Here is a 6893-nt window from a genome sequence, read left to right as displayed (position 1 = left end):
CTCAATGGATATAGCATACCCCCCGCCACTCCCCAGCTCCAGCCTTCAATCCCCCTTCACACGGGTATAGCGGCTCTGTACTCGCAGGCTCTTTCAAAGGGTTAAGCTGCTAAAATGTACTGACAGCTTAAGAAATGAATGAGGTTTTTTTTCAGCCCTGAAGAAAGGGTATTTAATAACCACGCTTCGATGGCATCGTGCTTCCATGAAACGAGTTGGGACACTTTGGTCTAACAGTCAGTAATATCACATTCGGTACAGTAAATGCCTGGGTGTACGCATATATAATTCTATTCCCCCTTGACTCTAAGATTGCCTTATTTATTCCAGGTTACCTGGGCAATTAAGGTAAGGGCTGCTCAGCAGACACTGATACCCTGCTGCTAAGGCATGGCGAATGGGGACAGAGCGGTGCGCTAACAAAGAGAAAAAGGTAGTCAAACATTTTGAAGAGGGGTGAATGGCACTGAAGTTGGAGGGAAGGATGAATGGAGGCAAAGAGAGAGAGGAAGAAGCATTTAACAGTCCACCCTTCTATCCGCATTTGTAGATTTAAGTTTGGGTGTCCGTCTCAAGCCAATTTACAGTTAATCCTCAACAGCTGGTACTGGTGCTAACGTTTAGTGATTAGAAGTTAGTCTGTTTAGCATGCTGTATCCTTCTTCCTTGGGTTTTGGTTACAGGTTATACGATTAGGATTGCGAGAACAGTAGTGAACTAAACTTCCCAGTAAGAGGTCTTCACACCAGGGAAGTGTTACTTTGCTGCAGCAGCCCTGCCTCGTCAGTCATTAGGAAGCTGCAGGTTGTCAGAGGCTTCTCTTGCGCGCACACACGCGCAGACACACACACGCACACACACAAAACCACAGCACTAAAACTAAATTAAGAAGCCGATGATTAAGACAAGCGTCTACGAGGCCTGTCATTTCAGCATCCTTCCATCATAACATTGTGGCACCGAGAAATTTGGTTGAAAACCCCGGAAAAAATGTCTATGGGAGAGCCTCGTGTTTGAGATAGCATAAATGTTAACATAAAATATAGACTGGGGACTGCCTCGGATGCAAGAGAGTATTCCGCCGAGGAAAGGAGCACTGCAGAGACCTGGGGCTATCCGCTCGCTCGCGAAACTCTGGTAAGTATCTCTCCCTTCTATTGCAGCAGGTACGCAGGCAGTGTGTGACTGGAACTGGACCGGGTTTGAAATCCGCAGCTCTGTTCCCTTCGCAGACTTCGGGGAACTCCCCCTAAAGATAGATCTGTAATGAAAAGTCCCTACTGGATGACTAATGGTTATTGGCACTCGGTGCCCCTTTAAGGAGAGCAGCACATCTTGTGCCGAAGACCTTGCAAGCACCCTTTAAATACAAACATTTTAAGTCCCCCTCCCATGCATCCCCACCCGTTGTTTTCGGGCTAGTTGTGTTGCATCTCCTCTCCCCCCTCTCCTTTAAGCTCTCTAGTCTTCCCTCCCCCCACCCCCATTCAGAACTAATTGCTCAGTTGCTTAAATGTTTCAAGAAGAGCGAAATTTCTCCATCCGATGATCTTTTGAGAAGCTGCACTGTACCATAAAGAACAGCCAGCGGGGCACTGTCTACCTTTGAGAAGCCTGCTCAGCTAGGGGAGAGGTAGGGTTCAAACAACGACGTTAACCAACTAGGTGCAAAGAATTCCCCTCCTGTTGAACTTTAGGAAGTTTCTTGGACGGGCAGAGGTTGGACGGAGAACGTGGAAAGGGGGAAACATGGCTGTAGGGGCCAGAAAGCTTTGCGGATGTAGTGAGCCTAAGACAAGATAGAACAGTGACAGAAAGAGATCCCAGTAAACATTGGAGTATACATTTCCCACGGCGGCTGCGCTGGGTGGAGAGGTCTGAATTAAATCGCCTTAATTAAAAGCTGAAGATTTTATTTATTTGTTCCTGTAGCTGCAGGATATCATCCACAGAAAGCCTATCTGGAAAGTGTAGAGCATCCGCTAGGTTTGGTGTGTTGAGCTGCCACTGCCAGAGTTTCTCAGAACGGGGTATTGTTACACTCGCTGCCAACTCGAACATTAAGACGTGCGGTGGTTTAGGTCCTAAATGTGGATATTATTTTATATGCCACCGTGCGTAAGAAAGCCATCACACCTGCCTAGGTAATAGGTGTCCCTGTGTCACAAAAGCTCTCCCTAATTCAGGAATGAAACAGAAAATTAAAATATCCCTAAAGAATTATCCACAGAATTATGCAGACGACGGTAAAAAAGTGCAGGGGGTGGGATGGACAAGTTAAAAACTTTGTACTGTTCTCAGGGTTTAAATACATGATTTTATTTTCTTCTGTGTTTACTGTTAAAACATTCTTGGCCAACAGAGTGCTTTTGCCTGAATTATCAGATTGAATTGAAGAATCGTGAAATAAAATACAGGGAAAGAGAAAGACGGGTGTGTGTGTGTGGGGAGGGGGTGGCGGTGGAAACAAACACCACCAAAACCCACAACAACCATCATCATCAACAACAAAAAACACAAAAAAACCCCCACCCCAAACCAAGTAGTGCTTGAAGACAACTTCTAGCTGATCGTTGGCTCATAAGAAACTGTTGCTGGAATATTTTCATGGTGGTGTTCTAAAGCTCTTTAGCCTCTTACAAACGTAATCTTTGGCAAATGACACGTATATCTGGTTTTGCAGTTTTTCGGTAACTCAACAGAAAAGACGCCCCCTCCCCCCCCCCCTCCCCCCCCGCCCTTCTCCCCTTCCCCAGCACAGGGGCAGACGCAGTCTCTCTCCCGGTGCTGTCTCACCCCGGCGCTCCGCAAAAGGCAGCGGGGCGCGGGGTGCCCGTCGGTCCGCCCGCCCTACCTGCCCGCGCCCGCCTGCCGCCCGCCCGCCGCAGCCCTTTCCCCGCACCGCACCTCCACCGCACCCATCGGCTCAGCGCAATCTGGGGCTCGGAGAGATCAGCTGCGGATCCAATTTTTAGGGCCTACAAAAAAGCGCAATAACCTCCCCCTTCCCTCCCCCCCCCCCCCCCCCCCCCCGCCCGGGCCCCCCTTGTAACCATAGCAAAATGCCCGCTGCAGCACAAAAGCCATAAACAACTATACACCCCTCTAGCAGAAGGCGCTCGGCGAGCCGAGGAGCAAAGCCGATTTTAACTTTCTCCGTGCCTGGGGCTCAGGCAGGAGGAGGAGGAGGAGGAGGATGTGCCTGAGCTCGTTCCGGCCGCCGCACGGCAGCGGGGTGACCCGCACTTTGCGGGTGGCGAGGCGGCGGGGCTTGCTCTGCCTTCGAGGAGGCTGCCCGGGTAGCAGACCTTGCTCGCTCCTTGGTCTTCTAGCATGAGTAGGGCTCGCAGGAGTTGCCTCTTTTATGTAGGTTGTTCTGAACACTTTTTATATCGGGCAGGGTGGTCTCCATGTTTTCTTTCTTTCTTAGCGGAGGGAGGGGGGAGTGATGGTAAGGGGCTTGTTGGATGATTATAACCGCTACCACTTATAAATAGGTTTCTTGGGGAAGGGCTGATATCGTACCCTTGATATCAGTGGGTGTGTTCATGTATTATTTTAATATGATATGTCTTTTATACAGAGCTTTTTTTCCTCCTCCCTCCCTCCCTCCCCAGCTCCCCCCCTCTCCCCCCCCCCCCCCCCCCCGCTTTGTTTCTGGAATTTGTTTCGCTTTTAAAGCACCAGCACAAACAAACAAACACACAAAAATGACTGGCAACAAGTTAAATCCCATTTGTGTCCCTCCCACCGAGCACGGACGGTGCCTCGCTAAAGCCTGGGGTTTGTAGTTTTGCCTCGACAATAATTTGACCAAGAAAGAGGAGCGGCTGCAGGCAGGCTTTCCGTGCACTGACAATGCGGGAGGAAAAACGGTGAAAGAAAGAGTCCTCCCGGGATGCATCTCCTTTGTGTGTTTTCTCCTCTCCATCTTTTAGATGGGGCTCTCACATAGGCTTACACACACACACATACATACACACACACACACACACACACACACACACACACACACAGAGGGGCTGGTTATGTTTCCTAGGGAGTTTTTAGGCAACAATGTTTATTATAATAGAGCTAGAAACTCCACCGAAATCATGAAACCATGCCGTAGCTCCGGAAACTCCAACAAATAAATAATTTCCATTTGCCTCCTAGCAGAATACTAGCAGAAGATGGCATTACACTGTATCTTCACATTCCTTTAAAAAAATCAAGGGAAGGGTAAAGAAAAGACTCACAAGTCCTTGTACACGCTGGAGTTAATAAAACGATAGTAGTAGATGACATTTTTTTTCCTTCCGAGGCGACCACAAGCTTATTTCTATGGTCATATTAAATAGTGAATGGGCAAAAGCAGAAGCCGTGTTCTACTGAGGGCTGGGACCATGTCCCGCTGAGGCTCCACGACAGGCTTTCCCAGGGAGCCTCCCGGATCCCCGCGCCTTCCCTTCGTTTTACCTTGCAGAACCGCGGAAAAAACATTCGCGCTTGACTGTGCTAAATGCACCTAAAAGATACCTTTTCACGCAATCGCACGGTTTGCAAACGATAGTTTAACTTTATCTGTTGTGCTGGGCACGTGTTTTGTCATATGAAATTAACTTGTGAAAGCCTTTGTATCATTTTTTGATTTGTGTTTGGCGACACCGCAGATCATATCTCATTGCGTTGATGGTTCATACAATTGCTAAATTAAAGGCATGTTTTCGGCTTTGAAAAACAACAACAAAAAAGCAACCCTCTGAGAGCTCATCCTCAGCAAAGCAACCCGAGAAGCAGCATAATAACGCAGCGCAGTATTTTCCGTGCGTGTGCGGTATCTCCATAATTCTGTATCATTTAGCGTCTCTGTTGTCTGTACCTAAAGAGAGTCAGGTCACTCCTGGGCTTCTTACCTATAATCGCCACCTAAAAGAACGTACGGGCAGGGTACAGATAATGGCTCTAATTGCTTGGAGGATTGCAATTGGCGTTGTATTTTTTTCCCCCTCGTGTCTTTACCTATTCTCCCGTGGTAAATATTAGCAACTGAACTGCTTGTCTTGACGTGTTGGTGTGTTTGAGCCCCACGAAGCTCACCGGATCACTGCAATGAAGTGATCAGGCCGTCCTATGCACGTCGCAATTTACTTTTCTCTCCTCATGTTCTGCTTCTCCTCTCAAAGGAGGACACCGCATTGAACCAAGTGTTCTGGTTTGGGCGGTCCTCCGGACTTTCGGATTTTATGTCTAAAGCTTTCAGTATGTTGGGGCTGAAATTATGATTTTCCACATTTCAAAAGGGATGAGGCTCTATTTATAAATGTTACAGAAGGTTTCGTTACTTCAGGAACAACAAAACAGGAATAGAGCTGCAATTTTCAAGAAAATAGGATTTCAAAATATAGAAATAAAAAAAAGTAGCGGAGACGATGTATAATTCAATCAAATTACAGAAAATTGCTTTAAAATTCAGAACAGTAGCGATCCATTATGTCTCTGTTTTATTAGTGACAAGTACAATTACTCTAAAATAAAGAACACTGGTGAATATATAATTGGCTGTAATCATGTTAGTGTTTGAATAAAAATGACGGGGACATTTAACACTTTGACAACAAAATGTTCAGAAACAACTTATTTATTCAAACAGTTTTTATTTGCATCCACGTGAAGGAGAAACACACTTTTGCTTACGATAAATCAAGACTTTTTCACGTTCAACAAATATATGTGTGCATATATATATATAAAGATTATTAATTATTTTATTATCCAAGGCTTAATAAAGTCTCCTGAGTGCGACTGTATTATTATTGATTACTCAGTACCCAAAGGACGCCATCTACAGGAAAAGGTCTTTAGACTTAACACAAACCTAATCACTGTTGATTTAAAAAAAAAATTAAAAAAAAATCAGAGTTAATATTCCTCTATAAACCCAGCTCCGATTTTACCCACAACACCGATCACAATATTTGCTTTGTAATTGCTTCTTGAGATTCACTTTGTTATAATTTGACACGATCTAGGAATCTGTTACAAGGGGCCTTTACTCTGAAATACAGCATTTAAAAAAATACATTGAACTCCAGAAGAAGCACTTTTTCTCCTTCTAAACCGACTCTTTTCCCTCAGGATTGACTTGATCGTCCCTGAAAATGCAGAACAGCCCATGAGATCTCTGCCTTCAAACCAAGCCCGTGGAAGATGCTTGCAAAAGAGCCCTGAAAAAAACCTAACTTGATTGAAGGCAGTTTGTGCAACAATTGTGTCATGGAATACTTAACATTTCTTTAACTTATTTCCTTTTGGATAATGTCAATAAATATCAGCTATGCCAAACGTACTCACATCTATCCTACAACACAGCCTTTGCCCCATAGCTTGGTACTTAAAGATGCCATTTAGCCGCGTTGCTCGTTTCTGAGCCCTTGCTGGGAAACACATCGAAGTAGAAAGTGTGGCCCTTAATATTTTGATCATACAAATACAGACCCGCGGAGATGGCATATGCCCTCCGTGATGTGATTCCAACACCCCAGTTCAAACTACAGAATATAGGAGGAGAGCTAAAGGAAGCTTTCAGGACCATTCCTTCTGCGGGCTTCTGTTTTTTCTTTTCTTTTCTTTTACTTTTCTTTCTTTCTTTCTTTCTTTTTTTTTTTTTCTGTTTTAATCCCGAACGAAATTTTCTTTTCCTATTTTTATTTCTTATTTATCTTCCCTTTTCGGCAAGTCTCCAAATTTCTGCCTCTGTTGCGTGTGTAGTTGTGTGCTCATAAGGGGGTGGACCCTACCCTGACCGATCCCGACTCCCCTGCGGCGGGGCGCAGCGCAGCCCAGCTACGCCTTCACGGCCGGCTCCCAGGCGTCCCCTACCCCGGCGCGTTTCGCCAGCCCGTGCGGCTCTT

The 6893-nt window shown here is 45.9% G+C and overlaps 1 long non-coding RNA gene across 1 annotated transcript; it reads left to right on the top strand.

Annotated features, from left to right (window-relative positions):
- The first annotated feature begins 307 nt into the window (after positions 1-307).
- On the top strand, positions 308-6328 carry LOC119150672. Its single transcript, XR_005105180.1, has 2 exons — positions 308-1137; positions 6118-6328. It is a non-coding gene; the product is annotated as an uncharacterized LOC119150672 (long non-coding RNA).
- The last annotated feature ends 565 nt before the right edge of the window (positions 6329-6893 follow it).

Source organism: Falco rusticolus, chromosome 7, assembly GCF_015220075.1.
Source record: "Falco rusticolus isolate bFalRus1 chromosome 7, bFalRus1.pri, whole genome shotgun sequence".
Taxonomy (NCBI): Eukaryota; Metazoa; Chordata; class Aves; order Falconiformes; family Falconidae; genus Falco; species Falco rusticolus.
Note: the sequence above shows the minus strand (reverse complement) of the source record. Positions and strands in the feature narration are given on the sequence as shown.